At 44.0% G+C, this 25,324-nt stretch overlaps 1 protein-coding gene across 28 annotated transcripts in view; it reads right to left on the bottom strand.

Moving 5' to 3' along the window:
- The window catches only part of Arpp21 (cAMP regulated phosphoprotein 21), a 159,942-nt gene that overhangs the window by 123,318 nt on the left and 11,300 nt on the right, over nucleotides 1-25,324 (bottom strand). Inside the window, exon 1 of one of the 28 annotated variants that reach the window (XM_021653912.2) lies at nucleotides 15,770-15,788. The exons of the other annotated variants lie outside the window; for them this stretch is intronic. The gene's annotated coding sequence lies outside the window, so the exon portion shown is untranslated. Of the gene's footprint in view, nucleotides 1-15,769; nucleotides 15,789-25,324 lie in introns of those variants that run through there. 28 annotated transcript variants of the gene reach the window in all.

Here is a 25,324-nt window from a genome sequence, read left to right as displayed (position 1 = left end):
CCCCAGCCATAAGATGATTTTTATTTTTACTTCATAACTATAATTTTGCTACTGTAATTAATCATCGTGTGAATATTTTTGGAGGTAGAGAATTGCCAGCACAGGTCCTTAGGGACACGAAGAAGTGATGGTGACTAGAAAGGGCAGTCCTGCTTAGTTTGTACATGTAAGTTCAGATCCAGGTAGCATTTAAAAATAATCCCCTTTATAGAGGGGCTAGGTCAAGACCAAATTTCCCTTCCTTAAGTTGGAGATATTTTGTCTTGGAGCAAAGACTTATTACAAGATCTATGTCTTTCAACTTGGCTTAAACGGTTCCAAATATGAAATTCATCATCACAAAGAGGAAAGGCGTTTTTAAACGGAGAAGAAATATTAATTTTAACCATCATCAGCATATTTGACATTCCTACAAGCAGTACTGAAGGCACCTATCATTTCACAACAATGAAGTCTGGTCCATGTGACGAGGCTTCAGGTGCCAGAGTGGGAGCTTAGCATTTGCAGCATTAAAAAGAAGAGAGAAAGAGCAGCTTCTCCAGCGTGAGCACAGGGCACTGTTATTTGCTGGAGTTTTGAAATGACCGTAGTCCTGGATAGACGAGCCAGAGCTCCATTCGCACGAAGTCTTGTTTTGGCTACGGCAATACTTACCTTTGGGTCTCACCAATGAGTAATCCCGGCCTCAACATCTAATTTTCAGAATTAGTATCAGCACAGGCACCTTAGCTGCATATCATAGATCCCAGCCCCTCAGCCAAGGTAATGAAGTTTCCCTAGAAGCTAGGCAATGGAAGTGCATCTCTGAGGGGAGCAGAAGCAGCGTGGTTCTAAAGCAGCAGTTCTCAAATCTCCTAGTGCTGCGGCCCTTTAATATAGTTCCTCACGTCCTGGCGACCCCAGACCATAGGACTATTGCGCTGTTACTTCATCACGGTAGTTTTGCTACTGTTACGAATTGTAATGTAAATATATGATACACAGGATCTCAAGGGGTCACGACCCTATGCTGAGAACAGCTTGTCTACAGGGTCTCTCTTTCCCCCTCTCTCCCTCTCCCTTTTCCTTTGTCTCTCTCCTCCCCCCCCCTCCTTCTCTCTCTCTCATCTCTCTGATTGCAGAAGCTCTCCCTGTGGAGACGGGTTTCATTCTCAGAGGAAGGAAGGGAAAGAGCAGAGAGTGAGAACGCTGGTTATGACAGAGATGCCATCCCACAAGGGACATCTGGAACTTCTGGACACACAAAGGGGCTTTGCAGTCACACAGTGCGCTCTGGACTAAGTTGTGTGTTAGCATCTTGAAAGCCACTCTAAAAGACTTTATTTCTGATGTGCATGCGGGATGTATGCAAGCGTGTACGCATGTATGTGTGTGGTCCAGTGTGCGAGCCCAGAAATACACGCATGTGCGTATGTGTGCTTGGAGGACCCATGCAGACATCTTTGAGTGCTCTCCACCTTATTCCTTCAGGCAGGGTCTCTCATCCGAAGTGAGAGCTCACCCGTGTGGCTGGTCATGCTAGCTAGGTTAGGTGGTTTGAAAGGACCAGGGTGTCCATCTAGTACCAACATGGGTTCGCCATTCTCATGCTTGCGTGGCAAACACTTTAACCACAGAACAATCTCCCGGGACAGATACAAAATTGGTATGGATAAAAAAAAAAAAAAAAAAAAATCACTATCTATACCAACAGAACAACTACCTTCAACTCAGTGTTTATAGCACGATCAGCTTAAACTGAGTTTCACGGTTGCACAACTTATCCTTGTGTCAACTATTTCTATTTTTGTCAGCCACCATGCAGAAATGCCCTTCGTGCTTGCCTTATCTCCTTGGTGTTAATTCAGGTGACATGATGACCCCTGACCCCCTTGGGGCCCCAAATAATCACCCTGTAGCAAATTTCAGCGTGTGAACCGAGGCATCACATCGCTCTCTTCCCACTGTCTTGTAAGGTGATAGTCATGGAAATTTGTACCTGTCTAGTCGTCCTCTACAGTAACCCCAAGCCCGGGGACAGTGCCCGCCTCACATTAGCGTTCGATCACTTAGTAGATGAGCGAGGCTCCAGGCTTTCTGGCGGTGTGGCCAGTGGTGGACCGGCAGCCTGGACCGTGTTTGTGAGCCCTGCAGCTTTAAGGGAGACCTCTGGTCACTCTCAGAAACCAGAGAAGAGACTCGACAAGTTTAACCAATGGTCACTAGAAGGTGCTGAGGGGAAAGCCGCGGCATGCCTCCAGTTACGGGAATGCAGGCCCTGGCAAACTCCGCAGTGGTGGACACTGCCCTGAAGAGAGTTGAAGCACATTTCATCAGAATCTGTCGTGCGGAACATTTTATGGCCCTGGAAGAGGATACCAGGGAAAGGAAGAGGTGGTGTCACTTAAATAAGAAAGCAATCCGGAGGACTGAGCCAAAAAAATAAGAGCTTGAGGACAATAAATCCCCCTCTCTGTGTAATTTTTCCTTTTTCTCTACACCACACAACACAATATTGACTAAAATTCCACATTGATGGCACTATATACATGGTCATTAAAATGTATAAGCCACTGAACTTGTATCAACACATTTTCTAGAAATAACTTACATATTTATAAATCACAGTAAAATATATTCAATAATGATTATTTCTGTCAGATGTCCTATAAGAAGGTGCAACTTGAAATTCAAGATACATGGGTGCTCTTGGCATCGACAGAGGTTTTTTTGTTTGTTTGTTTGTTTATTTAACCTTGTTCTAATGGGCAGCAGCATTGTGTTGGAAATTTTCTCCCATCATAGCTAAAGTGCTAAAAATCTACAAAGATGTTAGCTGCAAGAGGGTCATAATGGAGCTAGCTCAGATTGGCCATGTATACACTAAAGAAAAAGGTTTAGTTCAATACCTTGAGTTCTGGGAAAGAAGGTGATGGAATGCTATGTATGACAATCCTGCCTACCCTGGACCAAGCTGGGCAGGAGAGTCCTGGGTCTTCGGATGGATCTTGTCTTGTCGACATTCTGGTGGGACCCAGGCACATTCTGTGAAAGCCAATGTGCAGAATATCTCTAAGTCCTTATTTCTATGTCTTTGGGGTTTTTACTTGTGTTTGTCTTGTATTCTAAATAAATATGTTCTAATAAACTGTTCCAATGGTGAATGTGGACACTGGATCCTAAGCTCCCTGGACAGGCGGTGCCTCTGGCCAGTGTATCCTCCAACTGTTGCCTCACACTGAACAGGACCACAACTGACACGGTTAGCTGAGAAGATAGATACAGCCTTGTGGAGAAGATATTTTAAGACATCTGCATGTGCCCAAAGTATAATTACCTTTTCTGACCAAAAAGTAATTTTCTTTTCCCGGTGCTGCACTGTATGCATTTATTTGCATTAGTACTTGGGGCCTGCGGCCATCCCTGGAGATGATGACAGGCCTCTAGATACCCTGTTTAGAGAGTCACACAAGGGGACTATTTGGTTTGTCATTTTTAAAGTAAAAGTTAGTTTGGTCCCTATCGCTCAGTGCCAGAACTGAAACCACATGGTCCAAGGCTGGGTGTGATGCCATCACTCCCTCCCATCTCCAAGAATTACCTTATGTAATTCTCTTTAAGCAAATGTTCTTGCCTGAAGAATTGTTGTCATTCAAACCTGAACTATTTGCATGAGAAAATATGTGCCCCGGTTCCTACCAGCCCTCTACCCTGACATGATGCAGTCTGGGCAGAATGGAAGTTTGCTCTTTGCTATTCTCCACGTCTTAAACTAAATAATGTGTGTTAACGACCTTAGTAAAGGACAGCCCGTACCAGCTCTGAAAGCTCTTCAGACCTGCCAGCATTGCCTGTTACTCAGGACACAGGGAAAGCTGGCTCCTTTCCGTTCTGGATGAAGGAACTGGCGAAGGTCCACACAATGCCAAGAGGCACAAGGTCAGCCTGGCCTTGGTGGATGAAAGGTGGTGTGTGACTCTGTAGTGTATGTAGCGTGAAATTAAAACTTCAAAGTCACTTTCAGTTCCTAGAAGAAATTTCCCTCTAAGAGTAAAAACTGCTCCCCCAAATCTCTGATCCTTGCATCCACATGCTGTAGGCTTCTTCAGAAATCACAAAACCAAGAATGGAAAGACAAGGCTCTCAGTTCAAATCCTTGGCACCACATACAATCCAGGCATGGCAGAACATATTTATAAGTCCCAGCACTGGGTCAGGAGCACGGAGCATAGACACGCAGACCCTGGGGGCTTGCCGGCCAGCCAACCCTGCCAAATCCATTAGTTCCAGTTCTAGTAAGAGGCAGAAAAGTGATTGAGGAAGATAGCCAATGTCAGCCTTTGGCCTCTGCACACGCCTGCACTGATAGCATCCAATAGCATGTATAACAAGAAACATCAGTTAATTAAGTTCATGAAACCACAAAACTAGAATTTCAATGTATCCTTTCCCTCAGCTCCTTCCACAGCCTAGCTGAACTGACCTCTATGGATATTTTGGGGGAGGGGTTGCTCCATATGAATGAACTTGTTGTAAGTGTCTCTGATTTGGGGGAGAACAGGTTAGCTGCTCTCCAAGTTTAATCACATTGTGAATAAATTCATTTTTTTTTCGTTTATCAGATTTATTTTTATTCCTGTTGGGATGGATGATAGCAACCAGTTTCAACAGAACCAAATCAGGGACCTCAAGTTCAGGCCTTTTATCAGAGATCTTGGTGTCAAGGTTAAGGATAAATGGGTCCAGGACTGTTGTTAGAAGTGTTCAGATGTGCTCAAGGATTCTGGGAGTTTTCCTGATGGTGCGGCTGAATATTTGAGGGTATGTAATCACAGAGTTTTACAATGCCCAAGCTAAAGGCTTGGAAGGGACTATCACCCTTGCACAGATGTGGCATAAATGGATTAGTCATGGTATGTGTGTGTGTGTGTGTGTGTGTGTGTGTGTGTGTGTTTCAATGGAAGTAAACTGTTGATCAGCCTTGTGAAAACCAACATTTCAGGAAGAAACATGTACCTGCCTCATTCTCTCATTGTATAAAAATCATTGCACTAAGGCCTGGCCTCCCCAGTAGGAGCTGAGCACCTGACACTCTACCACAAAGCAGAACACAGGACAGCGTAGTTTTTAAAGTTTGAAAGTCCTCGTATCCAGGATACAGCAATGGAAAGTTCCAGGGCTGTGTTACTCAGATAGGCACATCACAGAAATGAGTTATCTGCCAATCTTGAAGGATACACATGGCTCAGTTTTTGAACTATGGTCTTATTTGTAAAACCTTTGAGATTTTAGGCATAGACAAAAAAGGAGAAGTCAGTATAATCCATGGTTTTCCAAGTTGGAGCATTTTTTTTTGGGTGCCTTACTGTATCCTGACTGTAAAGGGCAAAGCCTAAACACAGGAAAACTTACGTGATGTGGGAGAAAAACAATAAGAGAATGAAGAAGGCAAAGGATCCAAGGGAGGAAGACAGAAGGGGAGCAGAAAGGATAACTGGCAGACCTCCCTCGTGGCATTAACTCAGAGAGGGAGAAGAAAGCATACATAGAGAGTGAATCTGTGATGAACCTGTTAGAAGATTCCTTTGAAGTTAATTAAGCCAGGCACCGCTTTAATGCCAACATCTGGGAGGCAGAGGCCAATAGATCTCTGTGCATTCCAGACCCCTGCGGGCTACTTAGTGAAGCCTCGTCTTAAAAAGTTTTATTTTGTTTTATTATTCTGTTAATTTTTTTTTAGTTTTTATTCTTAGTAGTGTGTATGTGTATTTATATGTGTTTGTGTAAAGTGTTGGTATGCATATGAGCCAGAGATGAATACTGAGTGTCTTCCTCCGTAGCTGCATACATTGCTTTTTAAGAGCAGCTCTCCCATTGAACCAGAAGCTCACCAATCGGGCTGACTGTCTAGCCGGGGAGCCCGAGGGATCTGCCTGTCCCCACTTGCCAGCAGAGAGGTCACAGGTCAGCACTGCCACACGTGGCCTTTCACACAAATCCCGGGGCCTGAAGTTAGGTACTCCGGCTATACAGCAAGTCCTGGATGTAATTTTTATATAGATTTAAAAGGATGACACTGAAGAAAGCTATTGGGCCTTATCACTACCACCTAGCAGAAAGGACACTGTTCATAATTATAGATAAGAAGCGAGGTGGGAATGCCAATTCCATAGCACTGTTAAAATACAGCGTCTAGGAGCATGTGTCCAGCATTTTAGATAACTCACTTATTACTAATGAAGAGCTCGACACGGGAAAGAAACAAAGAACATAATAGGATTCTCCATGACGACAAGGGAAGCAATTTGCCTCTAAAAGCACTGAAGAATTTTAAGCTTCTTTACATAGATGACTGCATTTTGCCTCATAAGCCATTATTGGAATCCTAATTTAAAATATTTGGATCCGCATAAAATTGGTGAGAAGTCTGAATCCTGGCTATCTGTACACATACCCGTGCCAGACCCCAGGCTTTTGAAGTCCTATGCAGTCTAAAACTGTCTTCAGAGCAGCGTATGTGCTGGCTTCTCTTGTGCAGGTGGGAGCTGGCACGGGTCGCTGAGGCCCAGCTCTCCTCCCTGTGGCGCTTGAGCATGTCTGCTGATGTGAGGGCCAGCTCACACCAAGATTCCTGTAAACATCAGAGCCTCAGCTGGACAGGAGGATTGAGGACACACCTGTTAAGGTGCCATTGGGGGACCACCGAGTCCCTAAGGCACCAAGCTCAAGATGACCTTGCAGGACACATGGCACCCACATGAGTGTACTGTACTGTGCCTGCTGTAACCCCCATCCATGAATCCATTAATGATGTGTTTACAAGAGAATTAAAAAAAAAATACCCTCATTGAAGCAAAACTCCCTGTATGACCCTATTTTCTCTTCAAGAGAAAATGAACAGAGGTGTTTTGTTTCTGAACGTGTGTCCTGATGGCATGATGGAAAACTAGCTATTATGCTGCACCATTTTCATGTGTGTGCGCACGTGTGTGTGTGTGTGTGTGTGTGTGCATGCGCGTGCGCGCCCACGCTACTGAAGAGTGCACACTCTTGTGCATACGCATTCAAAGATGCTGGAGAACAGTGTGTGAGGCTCTGGTGTGGCCCGGTGTGAGCAGGCCACACTGATCTTCCTGTCTCTGCTCCTCGCAATAGCTCTGGAGACTCGGGCACCCCCGCAGCCATGCTGGGGTTGCTTGCCCAGTAACTGCCAGCGGTCCCAACTCCAACCCTCCTTTGTGCTGCCACTGCTCTCACCCCCTGAGCCATCTCCCAAGCCCCTCAGACATTTTTTAAAAAATAAATATATAGAAATCAGGAGTAACTTTATCCTGTTGGTTGTTCTCACCCTCACTTTAAAACAACTGATTTTTTTTTCTTCTTCTTTTTCTGGTAGATTTTGAAAGGTAATTGCAAGGCTGATCTTGTCTTGAAATAACAGAGCAGAACTTAAGTTAGCTGTTGAAACCATGGTCATCACGCTCAGCTGTGTAGCCTTTGGACAGTTTAATACAGCACTTTGTTCAGATATACATCCACACACCCTAGCCGCTGGGATATAAATAAAGGATGTGGCAAATGCAACATTTATAAGCAAGGGACACATTCAGTCTTCCATGAACACAGATTTTTAGACTTATGATTTCTTTTTCATTCCTAAGGATATGCATCTCCACATTTAAAATGTTCTGTTCTGTCACTCAACAAGGATGGAAACAGACTGTTTACAACCAAGAAAGGTAATGGCATTGTAGACCACAGCTTCATTTTGGGAGAGGACTTTCTAGTTTCCTTTGCTTGGCTTCAGGCTTCTTTTAAAAAAGGAGTTTTTTTAAACAGGTGATATTCAACTTGCCAGAGCTGGTCCAGGTCTAGGTACCAGAACATCAAAGCCTGAAACCCATATTATGCAGGCAGGCCTGCTTGGTATGACTTTGCTTGCTTTTAAGTCACGGTATATACGAGGCCACGAGGTATGTGCCACAGTAAACTCTCAAAGTGCGTCGTTTGGGAGTTACATGTTAATGCTGTTCTGAAATGTCATTAGAAATTACATTGTCAGGTAACATAAGCACATTTCAGGGAGACTACACTTCTCTTTATTTGCCCACAAGGCATTTCACCTGCTCTTTTCTCTCTTTCCCATACGATGCCCTCCACAGGGCACTGAAAGCAGCAGACAGCCACAGATGGAGTCCAGATTCCAACAGTCATTGCAGACCTGCTTGCTGCTCGTTCAGGAGGACTTTGAAAGTGTCTTATTCTATTCTCAGGTGAGCAGCCCACACTGATTGACTACATGGTCACTGGGCTGACATTTGAGACTCACTGTAGCTCAGCCTAATCTGGAGCTCACTATGTAGCCAAGATGGTCTCAAACTCATGGCTATGCTGAAATTTCAGAATAAGCCACCACAACCAACTAGCAGTCATTTTTAAAGTGAAGACTACCCTTAATTTTGTTGTCCTGAGACACGTAATAGACTGACATTAATGACCTTCAGTAATGTCTTGATAAAGTTAATAAATGATTTAGAAATTAAATTTATCTATAAGATTATGAATTTTAACCATAGACTGAAGCCACTGCCAACTTATTTCCAAGCCAACAGTTACCCATTCTCATTATCACTACAAAACCCACATTGGTTAAAAGAGCTTGCTCTCTTTTGTGCAATTTGATATTTTATATAGGAATAAAGTGAAAAACTAATGAAAGCAGGACTGGGCTGAGGGGGTGGTTCATTTAGTGAGGTGCTTGGCTTGCAGGGGTAAATAGTCCGGGTGTGATGGTGCACAATTGTAATCCCTGTATCTGTGCTCACACACACTAATGTGCACATAGACACACACAGCCCACAGAACAGAGAAAAGAAATCTGTCACAATGCAAAAGATTGTTAATAAAGCTGAAAGTTAAATGTGAGTGTGCGCAATCAAATGTGCAAGAAAAAAATAATAGAACACGTTTTTTAAATAATTGTTAAAGAAAAAACTGAAGAAAAGCGCCTCATCTACAAACTAAGTTATTTAATGAAATGCCAAAAGAATATGCTTACTAAATAATCATTTAGATTAACAGAAAATATGTTTTGTGCTTGGAATAAATATCAGAACCACCAGAACAACACAAGTACACTGAAGACAAAGCCAAGAATAGCTGCATATGTGACCTGGCTAGGCCAATGACTTGTTTTACTTTTAAGGTTACTTTCTTTTGTAAGACACGGATGAGAGCATTTCAGAGAAAACCTTGTTTCTAGGAAAGCCCTTAGCGGCCTACTTAGGAGAAAGACCCATGAGACACCGGTAACCACTTGTTGCTAAGGGCTTGGCAGGAGCAGATATCACAGACAGGACTAGAATAGAGCCACCAGAGCTCTCTTCAAGATGTATTAATTCTACAAAGATGGGTTGGGCTGATTAAACACCTCTTCTTTGACAGCGGCCTTCAGCCTGGGGGATGGGCCTGTGGACTTGTGGATAGTCACTCAGAAGAGGTATCTCTTGTTTCTCCAACAAGAGACAGATGGGAGTCTCAAATGCTTAATGTAATCTTTTCTCCCCAAATGAGGTGGATATCACATAAATCAGCTTTATGGCAGACGGTCAAACGATGTATTAACTGTTGCTGAGTGGAAGCAGCATGTGGACATGGGCGTGTGTCTAAGTCTGCATTTTGAGTCCACAGAGGGTTATTGACATCTATGAACATAGTTTCTGCCTAGAGCTTTGCTTACATCAATTTTAAAAGAAAGGGTTATGGAGACAGTGAGGAGGCTCAGTGGGTGAAGGGGTTTGTAGCTAAGGCTGAAAATCTGAAAGAAGAGGACGAAGGTCTGCAAGTCCTCTGAGCACCATATGCATCGTGACACACAGTGTGAGTGCATACATGCACACAAATAAGCATGTGTGTGTGTCTATATCTATAAGTATGTATATAACATATATGTAGTGAAGTCGTCATGATTTGGCCTAGAAGGGTTACTATCTTTTTACTGAAGTGGACAAGGACCGTAACAGAGACAAAGGACAAAATATGTTCTCCAGTCCTTCATTCATAGTTTCTCACTACAGCAAAGACCTCCCTCGTTAGCCATGTGTGGAATGCACCCATCAGAATGCTGACATGCCGGTCTGGGTCTCTGTCCCTATCACAAAGATGAACACCACCAGGTGCAGGGCAGAGGCATGACTTCTCTAAGGATAAACTCGCCTACTAGTCTATTTCTTACAACAGGAAAATGCCAGCCTCATGACTTATGGGAAAACCCCAGACCCAGAACCACCCCAGCAACCTGATGAAACCAACACAGAAGGCTTATCTGTGCATATGCAGTCTGAAGAGCGTGGGGCCGTCTGTGATCACTGAAACTAAGACTTTAAAAAGAAAAGGTGTTGAGGACATGCGGAGGGTTGGCCAATGGAACAAGTGATGTAAAGTAGAAAGGAGACTAGGGAGGCATCCAAAGGAGGGGGAGTCTGGCAGAGAAGGTAAGGATGAGAATTAATAAACACACATACACACATTTGAAAATGCATAATGAGACTGGACTCTGTGTGTGGCAAATAAATGATGTAAAGCACTAACTATATAAAATGGCTGGTTTCCTCCTCTGACATGGGCGGGTCAGCCTCTCTCTGCCAGTGTTTGCCCAAGGGCCTCTCCCCTTTCCCATCACCTTCTCCCATCACTCTTCTCCTATAGCAGTGTTTCTCAGTGTGTGGATTGTAACCCCTTTGGGGACCCGGGGGCCCTTTCACAGATATAGCCTATGACCATCATAAAACACAGATACTTGCTCTGATTCCTAAGTAGCAAAATTAGGTATGATATAGCAATGAAAATAATAATAATAACCGGAGGGCACCACAACATGAAGAACTATACTGACGGGTCACAGTATTAGGAAGGCTGAGAACCACTGCTCTGGAGAAAACGCTCCCATTTAAGCATTTGCCTGAGAATTTCTTCTCTATCAGATTTTTTTTTCCCTATTATTACCGGGATAGAAGTTCCTTTGAGTTCTATATCAATGACTACCTCAAAAGCAAAACAACTACAGCAAAAGCCAAAACAGGCTTGGAGGTACATAATCTGGGCAGCAGAATCTGGGAGATCATGGTGCATTTTACCCTGAAATACCTGGTAAGTTTCATCATCAACCAATGCACAGAGGGAACTCTGTCTCAAAAACCAATGGTGTCAGCCATTGAAATGAATCAGCTGCTAAAGGTGCTTGTCAGACAAGCCTGGCAACAGGTACTGGATTCCCAGAACTCACCTAAACATGGAAGGAAACAGCTGTCTCCAAAAAGTTCTGCTCCGACCTCTACACACCTGCCTTGGCGTGGCCAGTGGCCGCAACAAAGGCACACCATGCAGAGGTGATGCGAGAATTCCTTTGTGTATCCACAGACAGGCGCACAGAAGCTAAGCAAGTGTGCTAAACTCATGCATTGTGTCAGGATGGAAGGCTCAGCCTTCTCTCTTGCAAAGCATCCCTTTAAGATGTGCAGACTCATTGGCCTCCGCCAGCATGCACGCCCTTTCTGCTTCTCACTGTCTGTCATAAACTTCTCAAGTAATTTGTGTTACTTAAGTTAGGCTACGAGAGAGAGAGAGAGAAAGAGAGAGAGAGAGAGAGAGAGAGCAGCTGAGTTAAGTCACTTAAGTCAGACTATTCAAGTGACATTCCTCTGCTGTCCCTCCCCAAATGCCAGATCAGGCCACATAAAGGGTGGGAGCTGCTTCTGCTCAAAAAAAAAAAAAAAACAAAAAAAAGAGCAGCAGCTGCTGGGATTTGGCTGCTGTCTCCATGTACTCCTGGCCTCCTGCCTCCTCCAGGCACTCACTGGGGCACATGACCAAGTAGGCAGCTGAGCTCCCACCTTAAAGAGGAAATGCTATAGCCTTGTCCCCCACCCCGTGCCACCTGCTCCAGAGCCACCCAACCAGCAGCACCAGCCCTCTCCCTTTTCATGGCACAACAGCTGCTGATTCACTCGGAGGCATGCCCAGGCCCTTCACAGTGAGGACAGAGCTGGGCATGAGAGGTCATCTTCAGCACTTTGGCCAAACATCTGTGGATCCCAGTTGTGGGGGATCAGAACTGCGTGTTCAAGTGGTAGGGCTCGTGTCAGATGCCAGACACTGCGTTTAATATTCCCTGTGGATTTTTCCACAACACCCGCCCTTTTTCATTTAGATTTTATGCTGGGATGAAAATCTGCCAGAAACGTAGGGGTCTGTTCAAGTAACTTTTAGGTTCATTGATTTCCAGAAGAAGGCCCCTGTACTAGGCAGCATAATCTTTCTCTGTCTTTCTCTGTCTCTCTCTCTCTCTGTCTCTCTCTCTCTCTCTCTCTCTCTCTCTCTCACACACACACACACACACAACCCCCCCAAGGGGATTGGGGAAATAGCTCAGTTGGTAAAATGCTTGCTTTGTAATGGTGGGGACTTAAATTCACCCCTAGCAGCAAACTGAAAAGGTAGGCATTGTAATACATGGGTGTAATCCCACTGTTGGGCAGGTAATGGTGTGCTGATGCCTTGTGCTCATAGGCCAGTCAGTCTAGCCTAGACAGTGAGTTCTCAGTTAGTTAGAAACATTATTTAACAAAACAAAAAAAGGCCGGGTGTGGTAGCACAGGCCTTTAATCCCAGCACTCAGGGAGGCAGAGGGAGGAAGATCTCTGTGAGATGGAGGCCAGCCTGGTCTACAAAGTGGGTACAGGACAGCCAAGGCTACACAGAGAAACCCTGTCTTGAAAAACCAAAACCAACCTAACAAACAAAATCTAAAAAAGGCTGACATGACAGTGTCCTAGGAAGGACACCCAAGGTTGTCTCTGACTTTCCCTCACACACCACATATGTGTGCGTATGCTATTGCATGCACAGTCAAGAACACATACAGACGAAATGAAACACACACTTCGGATAGTCTGTGCCTTCACATAGCCTCGGACTCAGAGCATGCCATCTGGAGTGCCACACGACACTGGGGCAGGCAGCCTCAACTGTCAGAGTCAGATGCAGTTCCCAGGGCTTCTGTAGACTCTGAACCTTGAAAACAGAAGTGGGTAGCTTGCCCTGCCCAGGGGCTATGCAGTGGATTTCCCAGTTCTCGGAACTACAGCTCCAATGCCTTCACTGTTACTCAGGTCAGTACGAAGATACTCCTGATTTCAGACACCGGCAATCCTCTTCCTGCTCTGAGGCTGCACCCTCCCTTCGGGTCATTTGCTCTGCAACACCAGTGGCTGTGTTTGGTGCTGTTATAGGCATGTCTAGAATCGAGAAAGGCAAAATACCGATACTCTGGTGTGCATACAGAAGCTCAGAACGAGTGATCCTGCTCTGTCCATGTGTTGGACTCACTATGCTCAGACGCAGGCCAGGTGGGAGGCTCTGATCTGGAGGAGAGTGAGGCTGCCCAGGAGGAGCATGAGAGGCCTGCAGACTTCCCATACACAGGTGCTCTGGAAACCTGCTGGCCTCAGTCAAGGCTTTTCTCCCTGCTAATGGCGTAAGGACAGACCTGGTATTGGTCTTTATCTTTAGATAGACACAAATCTCCCTTCTAGGACAAGTTCTCTTAGATTTGTGACCTTGTGTGTGTGTGTGTGTGTGTGTGTGTGTAAGAGGGAGAAAAAAATCTATCAGTGTGAATGTGGGTGTATAATTGTAACGTGCATGTGTGCATGTATGTGGAGTTCAGAGGTCATCCTTGAGTTTCATTGTTCAGGTGCCATTAACTTTGTTTTTTGAGGCAGGGTCTCTAATTGGCTGGAGCTTGCCAGTCAGGCTGAGCTGGCTGGCCAGTGAATCCCAGCATTCTGTCCGTTTCCACCTGCCCAGTGCTGGGATTCCAGTTGTACACTGCCATGCCTCCATCTTGGTCCTGGGGGATGAAGATCCAGTGTCCAGCCTCGGGACTGCCTAGCAGATACTATCCCAAACCACCTGCAGAACCCTGACTGTGTCCCTTGAAAGATCCTCTCAAATGCTGCCAGCTCACCTCAAGCCACCTTTTCCTTTGTTGTCAGCTTGATGGGTACAGAATCAATCACTTAGGATGCAGAGCTCTGAGGGTGTCTGTGAGGGCATTTCCAGAAAGGCTTCGCTAAGTGGGGAAGACCCACCCTGAATGTCAGTGGTTCTATCCCATGGGCTGGAGCCTTGCCCTGAATGAAAGGCAGGAAATGATGCTGATCACACCTTTCCTTTCTCTCTGACTCCTCACTGTGGATGCAGTGATGTCAGCTGCCTCCTGCTCCGGCCACCATGCCTTCCCTGCCAGGATGGACTAAATCCTCAAGCACTGAACCAAACTGAATTCTTCCATCCTTTCTTTGCTTTTGTCAGCTATTTTGTCATAGCAGTGAGAAAAAAACAACCAATTCATTAGGGACTACCAAAGAATGAGAATCCACAGTCCAGAGGCCATTTGGGCTCCACCTCATCCCTTGGGCCCGGAAGAGGCCATTTTCTTCATATTAACTCTCGACAGCCTACCCTGTGGCTCTTTCCAGCTTGTTTGTCTCCAGAGCTGCATTAGTAACTAACTACACACCGAACTCAATCTCAGAAACTTCTCCACCGACCCTGCCTATGGTCACTCAGCACAGCCTTCCAAACACTGCAGTGATTATAAGACCCAGGAGTTGTACAATATCTGTAAGGGACCGAAAGGAGCACCAGATGCCCCTGCTCGCCTGTCATAACTTCTGGTTGTTGGTTCTCACGTCACCACGTATTCAATTCTAAACAAACTAACAAGCAAACACATAAAAAACATGGTTTCCTCCAAAGGTGTGAATGCTTATCTACACTTGCAAAGTTATTAAGTTGTTTTTGTTTTTGTTTTTGTTTTGTTTTCACCTTAACATTCGAAGAGTATTTAATTTACTAACCAAAACTTTAAATCTCACTTTGGACGTTTCAAAAATTACATCTACAATTAATATTCTGTATAATATACAACAGATACACAGTCAGTCCATGCATATATATATATATATATATATATATACAAAATACTTACACATATAAAATAGAAATGAATCTTAAAAAAAAGAAAACTGCAATCAGCTTAAATAAATACACAACTTTGCTAAGTATTTTGTTCTTCAATAAGTATTGTAGAAAACAACTTGAAATAAATCCTTTTCATATAGTTCCTAACATTCAAGGAAAACAGACTAACCCATGATTCAAATAGAAAGAAAGAAAGAAAGAAAGAAAGAAAGAAAGAAAGAAAGAAAGAAAGAAAGAAAGAAAGAAAACAAAAGACAGACAGACAAGACAGAATCCCTCTTACATCCAATAACAGGAGTAGCATCTTTCCTCAGGAGTAATTCTCTCTTGGAATTTCACTAGGAATTAGAATCCGAGAGTGCAGTGACTTGTTCTCACACACTGAAGAGTCAGTCAAAGCCACCCTTCTGCCTCCCACACCAGGGTCAAAGCTTGCATTCCTGCCCTAGCCTGTTCTTTAGAGATAGTGTGGCCATTCTCTAGTGAGAGCACAGGCTACATCCAATATCTGACATGACTTAAAAGAGAAAAAGGTCAAAGCTGGGGTGAAAATTTAGGGCCTGAAGGAGAAAAGCAGTCAGAGCTCAGGCTACTGGCTTTTAGAGAGACTACGCCAGCAGCAAGGTGAAGCCAAGAGCAGGAGGTCCTCTGGTGACCTGCCACCTGTGACAGATGTCACCAGGCTAATTTTTCAGAGGTGTAAATCTACTAGCCTCCTGTGTCCCCTGGAGAAAAGGAGACCCACCATTTCAGTCAGAATGTTTCACAGAAGCTTTGTCCATCAGAAGCGATACCTAGTGGTCTCCTCTGAAAAACGTCTTTGAGAAGTCTGCGTTTATGGAAGAAGATCAAGGAGCATGAAGCCAAGAAGGCCTGTCCCGGCAGGAACTCTGTTCTGTCCCTGGCAACGGCTCTCACGCATCCCTGTGCCAGCAGATGGAGCAATGCACACCTGTCACAAAGTAATCTTGTTTTATTACGAGACCTTACGTGAGTGCGTCTCTACATATACAGGCGTCCTTGTGTTGTGCTCCCCACCCCCACCCAAGGGTGTCCTGATGAGCTGCCCCTGAGGGTCACAGGGCCTGGGGGAAAGCACTGAGCTTCTGTGTCAGGCAGAATTGTATCCCATTCACCTTCAGCCTCCTGTTTCCCCCTTCAATGAACCTGTGCCCACAGAATGACTCAGGAGACACCTCTCTGACAAGCCCCTGGCTGCTCCTGGCTTCACGCTAATGTTCCCACCGGGCTACACATCTCCACTTCACCTCAGGGACAGGGTCCCTGTGCCAGGATGGTCATAGGCTTGCTTTCTTACCTCTGGGTGCCAAGCACCTAGAAGAGAACCTGGACAGTAACGGGGAATTAATGTTTCTAACAGTTTACATATTGGCTATTTGTATTTAAACATTTGCTATCATATCCTGACATGGATTTTAAAGAGAAGCTAATCCGAGCTTACGTGCTGCGACAGGAGAACAGAACAGGAAATATCTGTCAGGTATGTGTGGACCAAGCCACACAAGAAATCCTTTACTGGCACAAGTGGACATCAGGCAGCTACTGGCTCATAACTCAAGTTTCCTCCAAAGAAATTATAAGTTTCATCAAGAAATACTAATTATGCCTAGGCATGATTCTTGTCTTCAAAGAAATTTTATGCACTCATGAGAAAATTGTCAGTTTTCACCATCAGGCTGCAGGAGAGTTCTGTTCTGCAAACTCTGAGAGAGAAGAGGGGCCATGAGTGACCATCTGTGGGTGGGTCACTGGGTTTCACTTAGGGTGACTTATTAAAAAGTCATGAAGACTGGCCATTGCCTAATTTGTTTTTTCACTTACCTCTCTCTTTTCTTTCTTTCTCACTGAGGTTGAGGTTGACCTTGAATTTCTGATCCCCCTACGTCTACCTCCTAAGTCCTGGGATTGCCGTGTCCTGTTTTCAGGCTGCTGGGGCTAGAACCCAGGGCTCCCTTCATGCTCCCTCCCAACTGAGCCACATCCCGCTGGACAGCTTTAATAAAATAGATAGAAATCGCAGGTGTGGATAGAGCGTGTCTGACTGCAGAATGAGAGCTAAGAGTATGTTATATGCGCTAAGGCTTGACACATAGTTTTGTTTCACATGTGTGCAAGAGTGTGGTGTGTGTGTGTGTGTATTCCAAATGAAATAAGACATTTCATATAAAGATGTGCCAAGAAAGGGTTTCTGCTATAGATCTCAGCATGTTTCCCTTTCTGTTTGAGATGGAGGAGGAATGATGGAAGAAATATACGCACATTGTGTGTTGATTTCCAGAGTCATCAAGAGAAAATGCAAGTTATGCTGGGGTTCCCGCCGTGAAATCCAAACACTATTGTGAGATTCAAAGGCCTTATCATTAAAATATGAGGATTGATGCCGATGATAAAGACAGAGCATCTTAGTTAAAACAAACAGATGATTATCTTGGACAGCATCGTAAACAAGACCCTAATTCACGAAGCTGCTAATTGCTCTCCCCAGCTGCAGAAGATTGGCTGGGTATCTCTCAGCACGTACACTGGGACCACATTTGCAGAGTCCTGAAAATCAGCACAGAACACATCAGCCACGCAACTAGAGCCAATGCCACAGATTGGTTCAAAAATGACCTTGTCTTAGAGGCAGCTACTTAAAAGACGTCCTGCTTCATAGCTGGATGTGCCAGCTCTGTGGAAGTCCTGGGATTAAGCTCACTGGACTCACTGATGTGCTCTAAGGAAAAGAAACTTGGGTCCATTTTTTTCTACACTAGAGAAAATGATGCAGTATATTTATGACAAATTGACCCACAAAGCTGGTGTTTAGATAGTGCTAGTCACAACCCCCATCGCTGTTCACATTTGATTCACTTTCAACACAGGAGCATTTACACTTCCCTTAAAGATAAGAGCTCTTGTGGCTTCATTTATATTTCATGTGCCAAGTGCCCAAATAGTTGTTTTATATATTAATGTTTTGGTTCATGGTACAACTTATTTATACATACTAAAGAATGGAAAAAGAGGAAGAAAAAAGAAAGTAAAAATAAGAACAGAAAAGAGGGTTGTGCAGATGACTCTTGAGTAAAGGCACATGCTGCCTGATGACCTGAGTTCTATCCTGAGGTCCCACCTGGGCGAAGGACAGAACTGACTCCTGAAAATCGTCCTTTGATCTAAACATGTATGTCATGGCATGCATAAGCTATGCCGCACACAAATCAATGAATTGGTTAATGAATAAGTAAATGTAATTTAAGACAAAGAAAGGAATGATTGAATGTAATTTAAGACAAGATAGGGGTGGGAAGAAAAGAAATATGTAGAGAGGGAAGGAAGGAGGAAGAGGAAAGGAGGGAGAAGTGGGAGAGGGAGTTGAGGAAAAGACAGTGGCAGGGAAGGGAGAGAAATGGAAGGGATCGTCGAGATGTAAAAGGATGTGTCCTTGCCCAAGGTCAAACAAAACTGAAATCATCCATCCAGGTCTGGAAACCCATGCTCTGCCCATTGCTCCTCACTGCATCATCCCATGAATACACCTGGGTTTTGTTTACTCAGAATGAATGCCATGGCCATGCAGAGAGCCGTTGTTACTTCCTGCAGAAAGATACCAAGCCACATCACAATGCAGCCCGCCACATCAGCCGGTGCCGTTTCCACAACCCACAGCTAGAAACATGCAATTGCTTTTCGCTCATGAAGCCCTTACCCGGAAACACACACCTGTCTTCCCTGTAGCTGAGCTAACAGGTAAGAAGTCCTTCTGTCCAACATACCTGTCACTACCACGTGCATGTACCAAACCCAAAATGCAACTGTGTTTAGCGCAGGGTTTTCTAAGGTTCGTGGTGTCTTACCTTGACCGCCAAGCTTGGAGGTTTCTTTGGAGAGTAATACCCTAACGGGGAGCTGAGCTCACTCCATAGCCGTCCCTGAGGACTGAGTTTACTGAGATGACTCTGACAGGCTTGTGTGGGAGCCTCACTGGAGTAGAAGACAAACAGCTGGTTCTCTCTGATCCGAAAGAAGTTTCTGACTCTAACATCTGGATAGAGGCCTCACATCATACCAGCTGCTCTACCATCCATGTCAGAGCAAGAGAGGAGCAGGGCCTTCTTGTCCTGTGCCTTCAGGTCCTGCCTGATTACTGGGTGTGAAGTGGGAGAAGCAGGCTCAGCAGGTCAGCAGCTGGTCAATCGCCCAGCCTCCTCTAGGACACACTCTTTACTCTGTCATGGAGCATCTGCTGTGGCTGGCAGAGAGTACCATGCTGGTCGTACAATAAGAGCATCCCCAGGCATCCACCAGTGAGCTGCCCACCCCTTCCCCCAGACCGTGTTAACAGGTGTTTCCTTCTGTCACAGCTGTAGCTGTGGCCATATCGGTGGGTACACAGGCAGACCCACTTTGCCCAACAGCTTCCTGGGTGACGGGTTCAAATGAGAACATCTGAAAACTCTTCCCCAGCGCCTCCACAAGATCAGAATTGGACAAGGGCTTACAGGTGCCGTCAGAGCTCATAGGCTGCGTGTGAACTGGAAGGGAGTATTAACAAGGCTTGCGTCATAGAAGAGAAATGCAGAGAAAAGAAAAACCTCAACCAGAGAAAAGGTGTTGTGTTTCAGTCTTAAATCTCACCCAGGAGTGGAAGTCCAACTCCACCTCTGACCCAGCAGGTACCCTGTGTGCCTCAGTTTCCTCATCTGAAAATAGGAACCATGAGTCCCCATTACACTGGCTTAGGGCTCTACATGTCTTAGCCGCTTCCTGTTTTTCACAGGGAGAAAAATGGACGCATCCATTCAGCAGTTGTGTGTCCACCTTATGTAATTCCAGCTTTGGTTAAAATGGACGTGGAAGCCATCAGGAGGCTCTGACCTTCCAGGCATTTCTGAGGCCCCAGTGGCTTCAAATACTGTAGTTATTTTGGAAGGGCACTGGCTTCCTTTGGAAGGTGTCTTAAATGCCACTTGGGGTTGCAGGAATGAGCTACCAGGCCAGGCTAGAAGCTGGGCTGTTTCTGAGATATTTTTACATTATTCCTTTAATTCTTCAGCCTGTGAAATTATGGACTTCCATTAAGTATTCAAACTGCATTCTATGAAGGAAGTCTAGGCTTTAAATAATGTATTCTCAGCCTGTGATTCTTGGACCAGTAACACTGGCATCATTTGGGATCTCGTTAGAAATTCGGATCTGAGTTCCACCCATCCTACTGAGATAAGACGCTCTCTATTTTAAAAATCCCTTCATGTTTGCTGATACCTGTGCAGGTCTGAGAGCAACTGCTGCAGGCAAGAACTCTCCTGGGTGTGGCAGATCAAAGTGCTACAACCTGAGGTATCCCCTGGAAATGACGTAAGGGAGCATATGTGGTTCCATTGCACTAGGACTCACTTACGGAATATGACCCCTAGGTCACCATGAGCATAAAAGACAGACAGGAAATAGTGTTCATGTTGGTCCCTGGAATGGAGATATAATATAAAAAATCACATGTATATATATTCATAAGCTGCTAGTTGAAACTCCTTTCCTTCTATGTGTTTTTACACTTTACTAGGGATAAGCCTTTGGAACCAGAAGCACAGGCAAATTCTCTCCCCTCTGTCATTTTCCGTAACCTTATTCTACATGGGACATTATCATTCAGTAGTTGTAGAATAAGTGAATGCATAAGGAACAGAAACTCAGAGAGCCTGGTCCAACTCTACCCCAGACTCTGTAATAGCAGAGACCAATACGTTCATAGTATAACAAGGCCCCAGATGTATACAAGCACATAAGTAAATTCTACTTATTAGTTTATATGTGATGTATAGTGATGTATATATTTACAGAGTGTGTTTATATCAACATAGAAATATGTGGGTTTTTTTTTATTAGTTTAGGTATATTTGTTGTCTTTCTTTTCTCTATTCAAAAAGAGTTTCTTTATTCTAAAATTAAACTGACCTCCTGGTGCTGGTGTTGAGTTGTTGCTTTTGTGAGTAGTGTCAGCGAATGCCGACGACGAAGCAGACAAATGCAACATGTTGTCTGTGTGTCTTCTAAACTAAATTGGGAAAAAATAAACATATTTACCCTTAATGAATATTTCTACAGTTTTGTGTTTCTTCAGTTTATCTAAGTGGAAAAAAATAAGTAAGATTATTTGAGTTGTTCCTTTGCTTCAGGTCATGAAATAAGATTTAACATCTCATTAGCAGCACATTAAGCACTGTCTCTGAATTTCCCTGTTAGAATATTTTAATAAAGCCTACTGCCTTTTACAAATCCTTGATACCTACTGCACTTGACTTTTACTTTAGGGGCATGCTGCACCTTCTGTTAGCCTCACCACTTCCTTTGCCTGAGAAGCTGACTTCTGGGGGTTGAAGGGGAGAGAGAAAAACACCAGGTTGACCCTGAACACCTGCAGAGTAACTGCCACCCTGTGCCAAACACCGGCAGAGAGCTGATACCCCGGCCAAACACATGCGTCCCAGGTGCTGGGGGGGGGGGGGCGTTGGTAGAAAACACACCAAGGACCAACAGTATCTGACAGGGGACAACACTGGCTAATTCTCCATTAAGCATTCTTAGAGGATAATGCTGAGAGAAGGTGGTGATCTCAAATGGTGGTAATTTCTTACTATCAATAAAACACGTCCACATTGGGTTCAAAATAAGTTCCTGTACTAGTTAATAATAGTCCCGAAAGCAGGTCAGAGATGAACAGTCCAGTATATTTCTCCAGCTGGAGGGAGGGATTGCTCAGAATGCACATATGAAGACTCAGGCAATGTACCTTCACTGTAAAAAAAATCAAAACAAACGAACAAAAAAACAAACAAAAAAACCCTGCTACCTCATAGCACAGCTTCTTCAATATCTTAAGGCTGAAAACCCTTTAGAGAAAAAAATTGAGAAGGTCGTTTTTAAATTTTACTCATTACTCAATACACATCTACAAAATAGTTTCGTTTCAATATTTGCCATATAGCAGTCTCTAACTAAAACGTTATAGTGCTTAAAATAACAAATTGGCATCACATCACTCTCTGAATTCTCACATCTTTCGGTTTTTTTTTTTTTTTTTTCCTTCTCTTTTGTGTGATGCCTGGAGTTGAATCAAAAGTGGCCTTGAACATGCTCGGCAAGTAGAGCTACACATGAGCCTGTCTTCACAGTCAGCCCCTGTGTAGACAGAGAGGGGCAGCTCGTGTTTCTATTATGTGGGGAGTATTTATATGCAAGACTCATTAAGAAAACCCCAAGCTCCTCCTGGCCAACTTGGGCAGGTGAGAAAGAGGAGGAGCCGAGACTCAAATCCACATCTGGTAGAGTACCTGTCTAGGACCTCAGGAGAAGCCATGTCAGAAGGACAGGTGAAACGGGGCCAAAGGCACAGGACACATGCCCACTATTACCAGGCAAAGGTCACCTATTTGTACTTGTTTCCTTTGCCTTCTTTCTCCACCAGAATTCCATTACATAACCTTCTTTGACTCTGGGATTTTCAACCTCTCATTTCTAGACTATACCACTTAAGTGTTTGTGGGGTTTTAAAAATAACAATTACATGATACAGTATAGTTCCTATCACAATGAAAGATCATTGAAGGAATAAAAAGTGATTTTTGTCTTATTTCTCTAGAAGAAAAGATGTCACATTGTAGATTCTAGCCTTGTGTGATGGTTACCAGAAGGTAGGGCAGCTTGGACATCACACACAGGCATGCACACGCACAAGCACACACACACACACACAGTTGAGTCTTCAGCACAAAACAACAGAGGTAATTATTTATGCAAGTGATGACTGTATAAAGAGATCTGATCACAAATGCAAATTTAGAATCAATTAAAAAGAAAAAAAAACAGAATTTTACTTCTCTTCGTCCATGAGGCCTTAGCAAGCAATGTGAATAGCCTACAGAGGTTTTGGTTCTCTACATTGGCTAGATTTTTTTTTTCTCGAGGAACAAAGTAATCCAGAGCATAGAAGGCAAGCCATTCATTCCCAGGGAACAGAACAAATGCTGCTAATGAGCTAGTCAATACAGAAGGAAGTGTGATTGCCACTACAGACGACCACAGGTAGCTTCCCTAACCAGTTCAGAAAAAAAAAAAGAAATACCACATTCTTCTTTTTCTTTTTTCTTTTTTGTCTTTCTCAGTATTCTTCCATCAAGTTCACGGGCTTTCTGTTAATTCCACATTCTAGGTGTACAAGGTAAAATACACAGAGTAAAATACATCATCAGACACAGGTCTGCATGTTGGGGTTCGTCTCTCCAAACTGCACACACCCCTAGCATACAAAGCAAACCAGCTGATACTTGCTTAGGTCCAGAGATCTAATCAATCAACAATGAAACAAGCAATATGTTCATCATCTTAAAATATCAGAACGTCTATCTTCACAGTGAGGTTAACACAGTGAGGTCATGTTTTTTTGTGATTTTAGGAAAATATAAATTACTTTAGAGAGCCATTGTCTGGCTAAATCCAAAGGATGAATCTGATTTTACAAAAGGCATGTGCTGGATAGATTCGTGTTTTCTCTGCCATGGCTCGAGTCACAAATCTACAGACTGTGTTTTATTTGAGATAATTTCCGGTTCTTAGATAGTAATCCAAATTGCTCCTGGAGGGTATGAGAACTGAACTCAGTATTATCACAAGGTGAGTCTGGGAGGGAGCCTAGTTATCTTCCTTTGAAAATTAGCAAAAAGACATGGTCTCACCCCCGATGAGTCAGGCAACAAAGGGCTGTGTGGAATTCTGAATCACCCTTACCCAGATCTCTCTTTTGGGGCATCTCAGCTGAGCTGGCCTTAAAAAGGGTAAGCCATGCTATCTGCCTTAGGGGTGTCTACTAGAAAGATGACTTAGACTTTAGGTGGCCACATGACGGAGTCCTGTGCCCCAAACATGTGCAGTGTGGCTGTGCTAGAAATGGATTCCAGCTAGGCATTATTAAAGCACCCAGGCAAAGCGTGAAAATATGGGAACAAATTAAAGTTAAACCCATCACTGGGGTGAACACTTTGTATTTCATTCTCACAGCAATCCTACTTCAGAAACCAAGTAGCCAGTACAGAATACTTAAGAAATGAACTTGGACTTGACAGAGTTGGATCTGAGCCCAGTTCTTGGGACCTCAACCTCCTATGTCTTTGCTGACTAATCTTGATAAAAGCACTGTCTAAACTATTGCTCCTATTTCACAGTCCCGTGCTTGCTCTCAAGCCTAAAGGGAAAAGCTATAATAAAAATTCATGAACAACACAATATAAAAACAGACCAACCGTTATCACAACAAGAGGCATCATTGAATCACAAAAATTATAAATTAAAAGAGATCTTAGAAAACATGGATTGCTTTATAGGTACCCCTAAAATATTTCCCCCTTCAGTGTAATATTGTGGGATAAGGTCCTTGGACATGAACCAAGTTGGGGCAAAGAATCCAGATTCCTCTCTACTAAAAACATCCTGAGACTCACATTGCCATGCCTTGTTTCAGTCACCACACTTAATTTATCCTATGATCCTCACACATCAATGAAGCATCACCTTAAAGTCCTAGCCTTTTGCTTGGATATTTCGTTTGGATGTTTTCTATCAATGGAAAGAACAGCATTTAAATAAAGAAAAGAAGGGGTTCAGGAGTAGCTGGGCAAATGGGTCAGCCCCTGGCAAAGCACTTGCTGCATAAGAATGAGAACCTTTGTGAGATGAGGTGAGGAAGATAGGAGGCCCTCAGATGCCAGTAAAAAGCTGGGTGTTGTGGCCCGTACCTGTAACCCCATTGCTGCTTACACAGACTGGTAGGTCCCAGTCACTGGCTGGCCAGCCAATCTAGTTGAATCCAAAAGCTTCAGGCTCAGTGTGAGAGAGGAGAGAAAGACCCTGTCTCAAAACATAAGACATCCCAATGTCAGTCTCTGCTCCACTATGTACCAGCATATACATGTGCTCACACACATGCACACAAACACACAAGGAGGAACGAAGGGACGTTGAAGATACATATAGTACAAAATACAGTGCAGTTACCTGATGCAGCTGCTGTAGCCACAGGTTAGACCCTGCTCTAGGAATGAAGTCTTCCCTACAAAACTGAATCTAATCCCACTTCCTTTTAACCAGACAGCAAGCTGTTATTTCTTTATTTTATTTACGTATTATTGATGCATTTATTTATTTATTTTTGGTTTTTTTGAGACAGGGTCTCTCTGTGTAGCTTTGGCTGTTCTGGACTCGCTTTGTAGGCCAGGCTGGCCTTGAGCTTACAGAAACCTGCCTG

Source organism: Meriones unguiculatus, chromosome 6, assembly GCF_030254825.1.
Source record: "Meriones unguiculatus strain TT.TT164.6M chromosome 6, Bangor_MerUng_6.1, whole genome shotgun sequence".
NCBI lineage: Eukaryota > Metazoa > Chordata > Mammalia > Rodentia > Muridae > Meriones > Meriones unguiculatus.
Note: the sequence above shows the minus strand (reverse complement) of the source record. Positions and strands in the feature narration are given on the sequence as shown.